Source organism: Nanorana parkeri, unplaced genomic scaffold, assembly GCF_000935625.1.
Source record: "Nanorana parkeri isolate BGI_ZX_2015 unplaced genomic scaffold, ASM93562v1 scaffold402, whole genome shotgun sequence".
In the NCBI taxonomy this organism is placed as follows: domain Eukaryota; kingdom Metazoa; phylum Chordata; class Amphibia; order Anura; family Dicroglossidae; genus Nanorana; species Nanorana parkeri.
The window spans coordinates 661,858-678,213 of record NW_017306670.1 but is presented as its reverse complement, the minus strand read 5'-3'; positions in this window follow the sequence as shown (position 1 = coordinate 678,213).

Genomic DNA, 16,356 nt, shown 5'->3' with positions numbered 1-16,356 from the left:
AAGTCGTAATTTGGAAATGGTGTCAGCCAGGTGCTGGGGGTGGGCAGGTCTCCAGCCACACACTCTACCTGTAGTCCTACTGTGCTGATAGCTCCACGCAGTCACATTGTCAAGTAGGCACCAGCAGTGTCAGAGTGAGGTGGGTCAGTAGAAGTGAAGGGCTGCTGTCTGGGCTATTCACTATATCCCGTACAGCTCCCGAAGGCGGCCGAGGGGCTCAGCCTAGCCGAAGGCATATGCTTTGGCGTGACTGAGCCGAAGTGACGCCTGAGGCGGGCCGAACGCCTCGCAAATGACAGCTGGGCGGAACCAGCTGTGATCTCACTGCTGTTTTCGCCCAGTTGTAATGACAGATCAGCATCCCCAAATGACCTGGGGGCGCTGAACTGTCAGCTGACCATGATGTTATGTCTGGCTCCGCCCAGTTGTTATTCATTGGCCTAGACCTGCTGGACGACTCTAGCAGGTTTCGGCCAATAGGAAACAGTTGGGCAGAGCTAGCTGTCGCTGTTAGCTCTGCTAACAATTGCTAGCTCCGCCCAATTGTTTTTTATTATTATTTTTTTTCTTTTGTAAAAAATCTTTATTTTTTAAAATAACCCTCTGAGTGTTGTACATTTTTCTGATTTGTTTTTAAATTATTCTCATTCCTAACCATGGATCTCTGGCCCTTTTACTGCCCAAAGACCATATCTACAGATCATAACTATACAAACTCATAAACTACAAACTTTTTATTTTTATGATCAAATTGAGCTTTAAAACTGAACTGTATAACTTTCTGTTCTATCTGAAATTAAATATTACGGGTTTTGTTTTGGTTTTTTAAATCCTTAGTAACCTAAGTCATTAAGTCATTGATCCTGGTCATTAAAAACACTGCTTGTGAGTACCCAAAGAAAAAGTGAAATATGTTGTCAAGGAACATTTTCATTTTAAATATAATTGTAAAATAGCCTAAATATTTTGTAAATATCAAAACAAATCGATTATTACAACTGACTGGCACCATCAGCCTCCAACTGCCACCTCATCCTCCTACCTCAAGTGTTTTAAAACGAATACATTTACGGTAATTTTTCATACTAGCATAAGTACCAGCATGACAGTGTTCTCAATAGGAGAGGGAGGGTGAGCACTAGTGGTTAATCAAGCTCTGCTGCATTCTCGTGCTACCATGGAAACATGTTGACAGTAGGAAAGAGCAAAGGGAGCAGAGTAAATAACTTATCAGTGTTGATGCTTCTTCGTTGTCCACTCAGCAGGCTTTGGTTGAAGGGGTGACACCAATATATTTCTCAACTCCAACAGCAAAAGTGGTGTCACCCTCCTAGCTGTGTTGTCTTCCCCTCTACCACCCCCAACACACACCTGCCACCCCCTTAATAAGATGCCATCTGAGGCAACCTCAGGCTGCCTCATTATAGGGACCGCCCAGGTTTGAACAGATGTACAAACCCTTTGGCAGGAAAGACCGCTTACATACGTACATTACAACTGTGTATTTAGTTGTCTGCATAGGGTTCAGCATGCCTATACATACAGTTGATGGGTAAAAAAGATACTCTAGTCAAATAAGAAAAAACATTTTTCTGGGCACTACCTATAGGAGTAACATTTTATTTTACCTTTGACTCCTGAAATATATTTTATAATAGCATCCAAAGCTAAGTCTGAGCTGTGCCTGACATCTGTGTTGTTTGAGCATTTACTTCCCCCAAAACCAGTACATGAAAATAATAATTGAATTGGAAAGAGTTATGCCATCCATCCCTTTTCTGTCTCCCCAAATTTTAGGTGGATAGCACAGGATAATATTAATAAGTAGATTATAATACCGTGTTTCCCCGTAAATAAGGTACTGTCTTATATTTTTTTGGCTCAAAAAAACACACTAGGTCTTACTTTCGGGGTGGGTCTTATTTTTTTTTTTTTCAATGTACGACAATCCACACGTATTCATGTACAAAAATATGGTGATCAGGATGCTGTACCTTTCCAAGAGCTAACCAATCGATGACCAGAATGAGCGAAGCGCACTTTCACTATCGATTCCTCACAGGTGGAGTGCATTTGGTATTACTCCTGTGACAGAAGAGGAGGCATCAGCTTATGCGGCTCTGCTCCCTCCGGTGCCGCCTCGCTTCCTCTAGCGTTGGCTTCATTGGCACCACTGATTTTCTCACGCCTCTCATGCGGCTCTTCAAGTTCCTCCTTATGCCATCACCGGCCCTGGGAATGGTCACAACTAGGTCTTATTTTCGGGGTAGGTCTTATATTTTAGCAATTCCCAAAAATAGTACTAGGTCTTATTTTCGGGGTAGTTCTTATTTTGGGGAAACAGAAAGGAGACAAGAAATTATTTTTAAAAAGATTTAAAAATAAATCTAGCACTAATACTTTGAAGTAATTGAATGTCTATACATTAGGACTAAACACGCATGTTTTTATCAGCCTGGAGTTCTATTAAAACGCTAGTAACATAGTTAGCTAGGATATAAAAATAATCATACCGCCGACAGAGGGAAAAAGAGGATGAGGAAGGCTGACAGTGTCACGTCCAATGGCCGCAATCTCGTCTGTGTCTATATTTGTACACCTGCAACGAATATCAATGAGTGGTCTGTTTTATAAATAATTTATTGCCTTACACTACTGTTAAAGTAAAAAAATACTTATTGAATTATTTATAAAGTCCATTGATCAGTGATTGCATTCTTACAATTTTAAGTGGCCTGGGACACAGTCACATACCATGATCAGCATAGTCAACTAACTAGACCTTGGAATACTTACAGTGGTCCTGATATTCTAGGGGCATAATCTGCCTTGCCAGGCTGTCTATTTGCTATCATACAGAAGGGAAACCTCTGTTTTACCAAAGTGAATTGATGCCTGCATATGAACTACACATGCATACCTGGCTTGGGACTATGTGTATACATATTCACTTCATGTAAGCCTATGCCCTTTGCATATTTTGAGCAAGCAGTGAAAGTACTTTAACCCATTTGCTGCTAAGCCCTGCATAACACCATGTTTGCAATTTTTCACCTTTTTTTTTTAGTTATTATTATTTTCAACTGCTGCTTTTAGAATTTGTAAAAGACCCCTCCCCCGCCCCCAACTATACATTTACTAAAAGCACAGGACTGGTAGAATAAAAAGATGGTGTGACTAATTTTGTAGATCCTTCGCAAATGTTTATCAAATCCATATTAAACCAATATAAATGCACAGCACACAGAAAAAAATTCTGTCTGACTTCATTTAAAAGATAAAACTGTATTGAGTTAATAAACAACAAATATGTGTACGGCAATGCATCACATCGCTTTACCATGCGCTGCCACATGAATTAATGTTATTTTAAAATGAAAATAAATAAAAAATCAAGCACTGCGATGTGTTCTAACAATGCACCGCAGTGTATGTGCATAATGTACACCACGATATGGTGCACACTGTTGTATATTATTGGTGTGTTTTATTTCTTTTTAAATTTTTTACATTAAAAAATTGAGGGTTTTTCACTTAAGAGCCGAAGGATCCAGCCATAGCTTCGGCTGATCCTTCGGTTCACTTCGGCCGCCGAAGCCCTTCGGTTCGTCTGAACGGGCTGCTGTACGGCTATTCACTTAAAATGTCAGGGGTCTAAACAGGCCCCTGACATTTCCCTTTTGAAATAGAAAATAAAAATTAAGGACACATAGTCCTCAATCTCTTTTTTTCTACACCTCCAGCTTTGAATGAACAGGAAACACTCAGTACAGAGGCTTTCTATTAATTCGCAAACTGAGGAGGCATAGTACTCTCCACAGTTATGAATGGACAGTAGCCTCTGTGCTGAGTGCTCCTGTCCATTCAGAAACTCATAACTGAAAAGGAAGTGATGTAAAGCACTTCCTGTTCATTCACAAATGGGCACACATACTATGTCCTCAGTTATTTACAAACACTGCACTGGACATTAATCAATGGTTAACCTGGTACAACAGAACATATAAACATAACAAATATTTTAAACCAGGGCACATATTATATTCATGTAATGGCAGACCTGCTCACATATAGAGTATGTGTGTAACTATATGCATGGAAGAGCTTTCAGCTTGCTAACTAAAAGTCCCAATAACACAGCCAATGGACACATGTGCACCCAGCATTGCCATTTCACACTGTATTTCTTTGATGAATCCGGCCATTCCAATCAGATATTAGGTTAAATAGGTTACAAATATTGTGTGTATTGTATATACTGTGCATATAGATACTATGTTATATTATGTTATATCAGCAATATATTACTATGTTATATCAGCAGGAGGCTGATACCAGGTCAAATTCATGTACTTATATTGCTTGCATTTAAAAAATACATTTAATGATGTATTCATGATTACAGAGATTTATGTCTCTTTTATCTGTCTGGAATTCAGTTTCAGCTGTTTCCCTGGACCTGATTGTGCTGAATCGGGGGTAATCTTATGTAAACAGACACAGGTCCGTCTACATCCGATTTCCCATAGACCAACATGGGTCCATTAATTTCAGCTTTTTCCACCATCACAAGTTGGAGGTGACGATCAGCAGGGGATCTGTGCACAGATTCCCTCCTGATCGGCATATGAAAGGGACCTTAATCATTCTTTTCTAATTTGAACCATATCTGCTCTCCCTTATCATTATTTTCTTCCACTTCCATGTAAGTTTTCCAGCTCTCCTTTCTCTGATCATTCTTCTATGCTTCCAGAGCAGGACTCGGCTGTCAGGTTAACTGCAGAGCCCTGAAAATTACACCAGGAGCCACTCTCCCAAGCCTTACAGCTGTGGTACTGTAAGATCAATTATATCACACAGAAGTACATACATCCTGTCATTGTTGTGTATTCCTGAACGGTTCTTGGTAAGCCTCTGCAAATACTTATTTAATGTTATGTGCTGCTACAAGCTTAATGCAATATCAGAAAGTGCAATCACATCAACAAGGCAGCAAGGCACAACTGCTATAATAAACAAGACAGCACCATATTGTTTTAATCAGTTTTTGAACTCCATCTAGCACTTGTACTATTTCAGCATGGTATATTTGCTGCATAACTTACTACATAAGCAATATTCTATTGAACAGGTTGTATGGTACCGTTTATATGTTTCTTCATAATATACCAGCAATATAGGCTGACTGTAAAGACTGCCTGCAACCTTTCCTGAAATATTGTATTTTAGTTTAAACAGGAAAAGCCTGTTTAAACTAAGCTGTATAGATTTGGTCCTATTCGGTAATTCGGCTATTTGATCCTATTCTGTATAGATTTGGTCCAATTTGTAAGATGTGTATCTTAAAAAAAAGATTTAAAGCAAAAATAATAAGCTCAGGATCTTAGTTATATGCTACAGAACTATCCCTCCTACCGCTTTGATGTTATGGTAATGATACACATGCATGTGATGGGTGACTTTTAGGTTGGGCTCGATGTTCGAGCCGAACGTGAGTTTGACTCGAACATCGTTGGTTCCTGTGTTCGCTGAACACACAAACTATTAGGGCTCAACACGGGGGTGTTCGGCCCATCACTAATGACTGTAGGAACAATGCTCATATTCAGCTTTGTACGTCACTACTTTAGTCTGCTGATTAGATAATTAAGTAGCAGCACATTAATGAGGGCATCCCTCTCCTCCTGAAATGGCATCCACACACAATTTTGTTTACTTTTTCAGTTTAGTTCAGCTTTACATTTTTTAACAACATCAAAAAACATTTTCATTCATTTGGATTTTTCGACACTGTAGACTTTTGGATAAAATACTGGAGCTGCTGATGTGGGGGGGGGGAGCTAATCAATGCCATATCTTTATTAATACCACTCGGCAGTCGTGTATGAATTGGTTTATTGGTGGTTAACACAGGATGCCAGTAACCCCTGTGAATTTTGAGGCAGACCGTATAGGATCATGTACCACCCTAACATCAATTACCCTTTAGAAGCCCTTATGCTGGCAGAATCACTCCAAATATTAGGGCCCAACTTCGGATCTGAATTAATATCAAGAAAAAGTATCAGACCTACTCAGTGGTCTCTATCCACCCTTCTCTGAGGTAACCCCAAACTGCTGCATATACTCTCTATACCTGATCCCAAAATTTGGAGATTATAGGGTATTACAGTATATAGCTCCTCAGGGTACACTCATCTCCTTTTATGAAACAAAGAACCAGTTTTAGTTAGAAAATACAATATCTATATCTTCAGCTAAGGCATACAGCCCATTTCAAGGCATGCAGCTTAAGGGCAAACAGAATGGAAGCTCTTCTAAGCAAGGAAGATCTTCACAAACTTCTACTGTCTATATTATTGTCTACTTCCAAAATCCAACCCAGATCTAATCCAGACTGAACCACATCAGAAAGTTATACCGGATCTGACAGAATCTAAATAATTCTAGAAGTCATTAAACTAAATCAGTCTCTACATAATCACAAATGCAAACATGTAGGGTGCCCTAAAACAAGGGTGAACAAAGACCGTATATTTTAATATCAGCACAGACATGTAAAGGAGAGATTGTGGGAAACATTCTAATTAATTGCTGCTGATTATGTTATATTGGATCTTTAATTTAGCACCACAGTTAACTGTTAAAATGGTGTCTTCCATTTCAAGCATGTGAGAGTCAGGATTTACTAATGGCTATGCAAGTCCTTAATGGGTCCTCAGATGACTTGGAAAGAAAGAATGTTTTCTAAGCACCAAATGACAGATTCAGATGCCTGTAATGGTGCCACAGGGATTACTGGAGAATCAGAACACTAATGAGTTCATCTCTCTGTCAAGCGTCTTTCTCCTCCTATTAGCATGTTTCTGACTAGCACATGTGTACTGCAGCACATCTGAATGGCTTCTTGTGCTGGTTCTGCCTCTCCCAGTCTGATCCCTGCTGTGCAATAGAATGCAAGAGGCTGGTAGCAAGTCAAATTCAGGCACTGTCACTGCTTGCATATAAAAAAAAAATACATTTAATGATGTATACAGCGCTGCATTCATTGTTGTTTTTATATCTACCCGGAGCTTTACCACTTTGTGAATCCACTTTGTGGATATGACTGCAAATATATTTAAATGGACAGACCTATAGTATGCCTACAGTCATAAATAAGCTAATTTATGTCTGTTCAGACATGCACATAAACCAATGATTGCAGCCTGTGGCAATCCTGTTTTCATGCTAAAGTGAGACATCAAACCTTCCTATGCAACAAAAACAACTATTATATTAATCTTTTATTTTTAAGTAACTAACGTCCTTGCCCTGTAGAGGACACCAACCTCAGTTAAATATTGAAAAGTGTTTAAGCGGTGTACCCACTATAACATACGGCAGCAGTCATAGAAAAAGTATTCAGTCTCAACTGAGAGTAAATAGCATGAGGCCATTAGTTGTAACACTCCAATAAGAGGTGCCATAATTGCTTATTATGCATGGAGGCTGTACACCCTACTAAGTAGTGCCACACGGGTTATCAATTATTATGATATCAGTACTTATTTTGTCTCCTAATTTTCTCCTAAAACTTTTTGATTCAGAATTATAGACTAAAATGTATAATCTTTAGCTTTCCACTTAAAATTAACATTTATCTGTTGAAAGCATTATTTTCTCATAAGCTCTTATTTTATCGCATGAAGTGTTATTTAATCACCACCTCAATATCTCTTTTTCCTGCTCTTTTTTATTTTAGACCCTAGACCAAAATGAGTATTTAATCCTTGCAGTGCGGAGACAGCCCCACTACAAGGGTTAATGTTTTAACTGCCCAGAATTCTTTATAAAAAATATGCAGATTCAGTTTTTGTTCAGTTGCCATGTGTTGTTATTATAAATGAATCAGAAAATCAAAGACAATTGTGGAAAAATAGTCTGCCTTAACATAATAAATAAATGCACAAAATACTGCATGCAACGGAACGGGACAGTGTGAAGAGGCCTAAGTGTTCCACTTTCTCATTGCCAAATTGCATGCTTTTATAGATTAAAACTAGACTTTCTTTAGAGATTATTCTGTAATTGCAGCATTTGTTCTACAGCAATGCGGAATGGACTGTCTTTTTTTACTGATAGCCACTAGAGAGAGAACTGAATTCTGAATGACAAATGGCATCATGAAAATATAAAACAAATACATATACTGTATAAAGGTCACATCAACATTTACTTTCAAGAGACATTTGCAATAGTAACTCAAAATACAGATTTATAGAGATAGGATAATAGTTCACCTTTCACAAGAGATCAGATAATTTTGTAATACAAAGCAAAAAACAATACATGAGTCCAAAATGAGCAGGATATTATTTGTAAAGGAAAACGGGAGCCCTGACACACAGTACAGCTATTTGAAAAACAACAGCAAAGTAAACAGTTCCTATAGCATGCATTCCTATAGCAACAAATATGCATTTTCCTTATCCTTATCCTTATCCTTCAGTATCTGTAGAAAGCATAGGAGCTAAATTACTTTACATATACACCAATTAGTAGGGCTGAGACATTCATGAACAACCTGTGATCAATATCCCCTACTGAGACTCTTTCATCATAAAATGCATGTCTTGTATTAATAACATTACTTAACCAAGAAAAATGTCAATTAAGCTATGTTTTCTCCTAGAGCTAGCTTTTTAGTGGCATATGAGTGAAATTTGTCATCAATGGAGTGTATCTACATTCATTCACTACATCAATAAATGCCATAGATACCACAGAGATTCATTAAATGTGACAGTGATTGAGTCACAGAAGGGAATGAAAACAGAAATGTCATCTATCTACTCATGCACATACAGTGAATGGTCCTGGTGTCATGGGCTTGTCAAGGCTTGGCACAAATATTATTGTATTGCAGAGCTTGTTTGGTGGGCTACTAGTTCAATGACAATAGCATTGATGCATCCCTACTTGGACTTCCTTATACCTGAACAGACTTGAACTTGAAAGATGCTTGAAACACACATTGAAACATCAAGATATTACCAAAAACATGGTCTTGGAGGCTTTTCTTCTGAAAGTAATATTTTGTGGCTTTGAGTCCTGTTTGATATAATGGGAGCACCATCAACTGCATAGCTGAGCCTGAGGACCAATGCAGAGATTATGGGCTCAGTTCCTTCTCTAAAACATATTTTTGAGATTATCCTGATTCTGGATTGTTTAATGGTGATGTTTTTCATACTATAGACAGTATATATAGTCTCTGTAGTCCTGCTTCTACCAACGACTGGGATACTAGAGATGCATACATCAGAACAGAATGAACATTTCAGATGCTGAGTACAATCCTAGGTATTTGTCCCACATTTAAAAAGACTTCTTTCATCAGATAACAAAAATAGTGCATCAACGCTAGGTTAAGAGTAAATTGTACGTTACACTCCATAGAGTACCACTATGGTTGGTTCATTATTGTTATACAACTTAGTGGACATACTGTATATATTTATCATGTAGTATGTGTTACACTTCATGCATTGTTTCTTAGCTTTTCTCAAATTTGTTCACTCTTTCAAAGTATGCAAAATTTTAAGGCATCCCAGTCTGAAATGTAAAAAACTTAAATGTAAACATGTTTAAAAATGACACGTGGCTCCTCTAAAATCATACCAGACCGTTATCCAACATAGGGGTTTGATATTGATACCCCAAGCTGAAATACAAAAAAAGTGGGGTTCTCGCTTCACATCAGAGTCCCTTCAGCAAATCTGAAGCCCTCCCTTTTCACATCAAAATCCCCCCTTTCACACCCGAACCCCCTTTACATCAGGAGCTCACCGCCACATTATGAGCCCCCTTCACATCATGAGCACCTTCCTTTCACATCAGAAACCCCCTTTTCATATTAGAAGATCCCCACCTTTCACATCAGATTGCCCACTTTACTTCAGATGCTCCCTTTCACATCAGAAGCTCCCCCCTTCACATCAGGAAACCCCCTTCACCTCATAAACCCCCTTTTCACACTATAATCCCACCCCCCCTTTCATATCAGAGTTCCCTCTTTTCACATCAGAATTTCCCCTAGAGGCTAGCACCATGGAAGCCAGAGAAAGGCATGACACTGTGCAAATGCTGTGCAAAAATGTAAAGGCACCCCAGGGTGCTCTAGCAGAAATGCGCTCTAGCAGAGATAAAAGTAAAACACCTAAGCCCTAATGAAGGAACTGACTCAGGCACCCTTTATACCATGTCATATCATAATGCACACAGATAAGCATGTCTTTCCACTTTCTACTTATGATTAACCACAAGCAATAGCTTAGTCACTAGATGCCAATAATCTAATACTAGCAATAAAACGTGGTCTGGCACACAGGCAGAGCGTGGACAAGTAGCAGCAAGTTTAATTGTCACGTATTTGGTACATCATACAGTGTGACATTACAGTACTGTATATTAATGTGTTAGTGAATAAAGAAATGTCACTAGAGGTCCTACAATAGGACAGGATCCCAAAGCTGCTCCTGCTGCCACTTATTATTAGTAAAAGGAGATATTACACCAGCAAAGTTGAACAATTTAATAATATGTCCAACAAACAGTTCCAGTACTGTACTCTAGAAAATTCAAATTTTTTTGATGTTATTTTCCTTTTTTAGTTATGTATATGCATAGAATAAATAATATCTATAATAATGTTAATCACTGGATAACAACTAAATTATGCAAAGAAACTGAAAAAAAAAAAGTTTAAAGCCTAATTCATCCTGTATGTTATGATTTGTGACTAATTTTTGCCATGGAATGCCTTAAATACTGTTTTCTCTCAGTGAAAATGTGACTTCCTGCCCTCTACTCCAATGCTTCATGTCAACACAGAGGAGTGACAGCCATACTTCTAAGCAAAAGAGTCCTTATGCAGACTTGTAGAGGAAGAGAATGGGGTGTCTTCCAGTTTCTCTCATCAAGTGCTGATTACCAAAAGCACTAGGTCCAACACTGGTGTTCAATGAACTGCATACTTAGAGACCTTTTGCAATGTTGTAACAGGAAAGTGGAGGTAAGATACCTGTAACTTGAACATGGTGGATTTTTTGTGCAAACTCTATCTAATTGAATACAATGAATGCAACTGTATTTGGACTTTAGGAGTGCAATGATAAAGAATTATTATTTCAGAGATGACCAATAAGAACCATTAAAAAGGTATAATACTATACGGTGTATTATAACTCCAAAGAAATAATCATATAATTCGTAATGAAAGTCAAGGATCTCATATAGTGTGAGCTTTATTGAAGTTAATATGTGTCATGTGGGTATCATGGTACTCCTTCAATAAGTTCTACGGTACACTTTCAAACTGTTTTTAGAACTTAGTCAAGATGTAGTAAAGAGATCTCCCCAGTGACCCAATTATTTCAGATGGTATGTGCTGTGCAGCCTCGAGGAAAGGAGATAATTCCACTATGAAAGTTTCAGAATGAATTCATAATTGTTGAAACATATTTAAAGTGAGCCTGTGTTCAATCCAAGCAAACAAAAGCAACAGGGCCACTGTAAAGTGCATCAAAACCCCAAAAGAAAACAAATGTATATATTGCAGCTTACCAGTTCTTAGATAAGGAGGTTGCATTAGTTTCCTTTTTTCAAACTTGTTGTGATTCTGCCAGCAGCACACTCACCATAATGTATCTATGAATAAGCAATGTTGTTGACCTAAGAGCCCTTTCACACGGGCATTCCGATCAGGCCTCCCTGTTAGTTTTTCAGGGGGAGCTGACCAGAAGCCTGATAATGGTCTATGGGCAGCCGGATCTAAACAGAGTTTCGACGATTACATTAGAGGGTAATCTAATGTAAATGGACATGGATGTGAAAGTCCATTTAAATCTCATACCCCATAGACCAACATGGGTCCAGTAATTTCAGATTAACTGGAACTGGACAGACACAGATGTCACAATGGTAACATCCATTCCAATCAGCAGGGGATCCATGATGGGACCATGTGAAAGGGGACTAAGACATTACTACATAAACCTCCCCTCTTTTTTTCTCCAAGTTAACAACTGAGAAGAATTTTGGTGATTTGTTTCCACTTATTAAACAGATATACCAAAAAAGCTTTCAGACCAATGGGACCAAATAAGAGAAGCTCATAGTTAGGGTTTACATACTCTTCCACATACCTATCCCCCCTGGAGCAGATATAATTTGGAGCAGTTGCCCATAGTAACCAATCAGCTTCTTCTCTCAGTTTGTTCAGTTAAGCTTTGAAAATTAAAGATAGAAGCTGATTGATTATTATGTGCAACTGCTACAGATTCTGTCTGCTCCAGTTTTGAAAAATTCACTTCAATGTATGTATTTTCAGATAGAGTTCAAATGAAACTTCTCCATGCCTAAAGCTTTCTTACACCCATGAGTTATCAAATCTAATATGGTGGCATGACTAAAATGCCTGCTGAAATGCCAGCTTGTTTCTTTCTCTGTTCCCTCTTGTATTAAAATGGAGAACTAGAACTGCTTGCCAAGATCACTTCAGTTATAGGGCGGCTACACCGTCTGTCTTTCTGGAGCCCCAGCGTAGCCACCCTATCATGCACAGTCCCAGCCGGGACAAAGGCAGCACATGATTACAATTTGTTTGAGCACTGCAGGAAAAAACCTGGGTGAATAAAGATTGAGAAAAAAATGTTCCACAGGTTCTACAGCGCCGGAAGCTGAGGGATAAGGGACCAGCAGAAAGAAAAAAAGCTGCGGAATAATTTTTTTTGAAAATTTGCAATGTAGGAAGGTGAGGAGAAGTGTGCAAATTATCATGGGAAATTAAGTATATTTCCTGATGGTCAGGTATTTGATTTTATAATGTGTACCATGCATACTACTCAACATTAAGGGGTCTAATCACAATGGAGCCGAAGGATCCAGCCATAGCTTTGGCAGATCCTTCGCCTCTCTTCGGGCACCGAAGGGCTGCTGTACAGGCTATTCACTATAGCCCTACAGCAGCTGAAGGCGGCTGAGCGGCTCAGACGAAGCAGGGCAAACGGCCTGCCGAAGGGCCGACCATAAGCCCTGCAACTGACAGCTGGGCGGAGCCAGCCGTGATATCACGGCCGGCTCCGTCCAGTTGTTATATATTGGCCGGGACCTGCTAAAAGACTCTGGCAGGTGCCGGCCAATAGGAAACAGTTGGGCACAGCTAGCTGTCACAGCTAGCTCCGCCCAATTGTTTTTCTTTTTTTATAATTTTTTTTCTTCTTTAAAATATCTTTATTTATTTTTTAATTTTCCTATATATTTACATTTTAAAAATAATTTTTCAACTCTTTTTTTTTTTTCCATTCTTCTCACTTATTTTCTATTCTGCTCGGTACCCCAGAGGAGAATAGCGGCGAACGGCAGCGAGTGAACTGCCAGAGCTTCGGCTCAGCCGATCCAGATGTTGGATCGGCTGAGTCGAAGTCCCTAAAATCAGCCGTACTGAGCCGGAGTGAATAGCCGGAGTGAATAGCTGAAAGTTGTTCTGCTCACTTCACTTCGGCTGGGTTACTCACTCGGCTGCCTTCGGCAGCTGTGTGAATAACCCCTATATGTTTTTTATCAACTTATGCAATGGTAATGCGCTCTTTTTTTCAACCCCATGTTCTATATTGTGTGTCATAATGATCGGAAAAAAGGGGTTGAGGTGTTCCTCAGAGTGCAAGAGTCTGGATTATATGTTGTGGATAATATAAAAAGAAGCTGACAAGGCACCTCAGCCTTTAATGGCACCCACAACATGAGTTAAATTTAAAATAATTACATCATGTTGTCCCACAGTGCATTACACGTAACAGGGCAACCTAGATTAACAAAGTAAATACAATACCTACAGCAAACCCCCTTTCAAAAAAAAGGTGGTTGCTATCAGTAAAGCACACTGTAAAGTGGTCACCTTGTCTGTTCAGTAAATTAACTCTAGGTAGTGTTTACATCTCAAGTAATAAACCTTCACATGGCTATAAATATCCCTGAGATGCAGAAAAGTTCACACATGCACACATGGATCCTACTCTTGTTACCCAGTGATGTGACTCTTCTCTCCCACACCACTTGATGCTGTGCAAATAAAAGTATGTAACCTGCAGCACTAATCAGGTTATTCTTTCATGCTGGGATTTAATTTTTTGGCACAGGTAGAAGGCCAGCTAGCATAACATTGTGCACCAGACTTATGTATTTAAAGTGTAATGCGTGTTTTGCTGAAAAACAAAACTAATCCCATTATCCTGTTCCTTTTTCTTTTCTGAATTAATTACTGCTCATTTCTCCATGCCCTTTCCAAACATTCTTCTGAATGGAAAGGTCTAAACTCACCATAACCAACTAGTGCAATCACAGTGTTATAATTGGAAATGCTGCAGTGTCTGCATCCATTTAGAAGTAGAGGACCCCCAGGGAATATCTAATGAAGGTAGGTTACAATAGAAAAGTGAGGTTCAATAGTTAAAACAATGAACACATTTTTGAGAATTTGTATGAATTTTTCACAAAAATTATCAATAAGACCATTATAGAAGAAAAAAAAGTGGTATTCAATTATTATTCTATATCAATACATTAAAGCAATAAATATGTATTACCATATAATATATGAAGAAGCCAGCTTTGATATCACAGGGAGTATAAATTATATTCACATATAAACTGATTCAATAGACAAAGTGAACTTGTTCTTGGAATCATGGTGTCTGCTGCTTAAAGTATATCTAAAGCCAATTGTTTTTGGTTTTTAGTTTGAATCCAGGAGTGAATGGTTAAAACCAAACCTCTGTCAGGTGTTTTTTCCGCCATCTGTGTCCCATTTGCAAGATTTACCTCGCTTCCTGTACTATAGAAATTATTTTATAATATGTTCTGGAGACAACTCAAAAATGTCCTTCACTTTAAGTCCCAGTAAGTATGGTCACTATGGCAAATACAGAGTGTGAAGCTTCCGGATGGGTTCTTCTAAGTAGGTACATCTGCAAATGTATAAACCACTATTTTTGTTGTCAGATCTGTTATCCATACCATAATGGCTCTACAAAATACCTTTCTATCGTTCTTTGTGCTGAAAGAAGATTAAGTTTCACAGTTGTATTGAAAAAACACAACATGAAGGTCAAGCAAAAGATAAAAAAATTAATTCATGAATTAAAAATCATGCATCCTTAGAACCTCAGACTTGGAGCTGATGCTGAGGAAAGCAAAAAGTATTTAAAGAAGCTTTGTTCACTTTGCTCCAACAGGGAAAACATACCCTGGATCTTTTCGCCAAAATCAAAGATGTACAGGTAATGGAATACCTGACAGCACGGCTAAATGACACAGTTGAAGCCCATAAAGGGGTGTGGAGGCCGTGGGATGCCTATGAGGTGAGCACAAACTGCGTGGTTTGAGAGGAGTAAACTGAGGGGGGAGCCCGGGGGAGACTGGCCCAGGGGTATAGAACCAAGGGGACCAAGATTTGGGAGGAGCCCTGGTATATGTTGCTCATGATGTCCATACAGAATGATGTCCTGGAAGACGCTTACTTACCTACACCCACTTTCTCTTCTTTTCTTCTCTCACTGCTATATTTTTGCAATGTTATAAAGATATTCAGTTAATTGTAGATGCATCACATTTGAAAGGTATTTGTCGGATAGCACAGATTAGATAAGATAAACCAGAAGGAAGCTTTATATGCAATATAGCCATGACATACAGTACTGTAGGGTGGCAGATGGGGAAAAACCTGTCTTCTACGCTATAGTGAAACAACAGAACAATGTCTGTACAATGGTTTCCAGTTGAATGTTGATGATGTCATAAGTTTTGTATTTTCTATATGCAACTTTCAAAATAAAAATTGTCAATTTAAAAAAAAAAAAAAATACTACAAAAAAAATATATAGTAAATATATATGTTGTACACCTAAAAAAACATCAAACATGTTACTTTTGTAATGCACAGAAGGGTGATGCAAAAGGGATAGATTAATGGGGTTTGTAATACATTTACAAAGAATGAGGTTGGTATTGATCAGACTGCTGTATTCATAAATGAGAACACTGAAACACAGCAATATAACACAAATCAATCAATATAAGTTCACAATGATACAAGTTCACAATGTATAGTATTTCAGATGAAGAAGGCATCAGAATTCTTCAGTAGATACAATTGAATAGTGTGATGCATGTGAAAGGTTTCTAGCTCATCTCTTGTATAAAATACTTTTCCATGTAAACAAAGCACTACAGCCCTGCATGACTTATATGAGTCACTGCCAACAAATGTTTGTTATTTAAAATATGGTCATATTGTGAAGATAAAGTGTACATTCA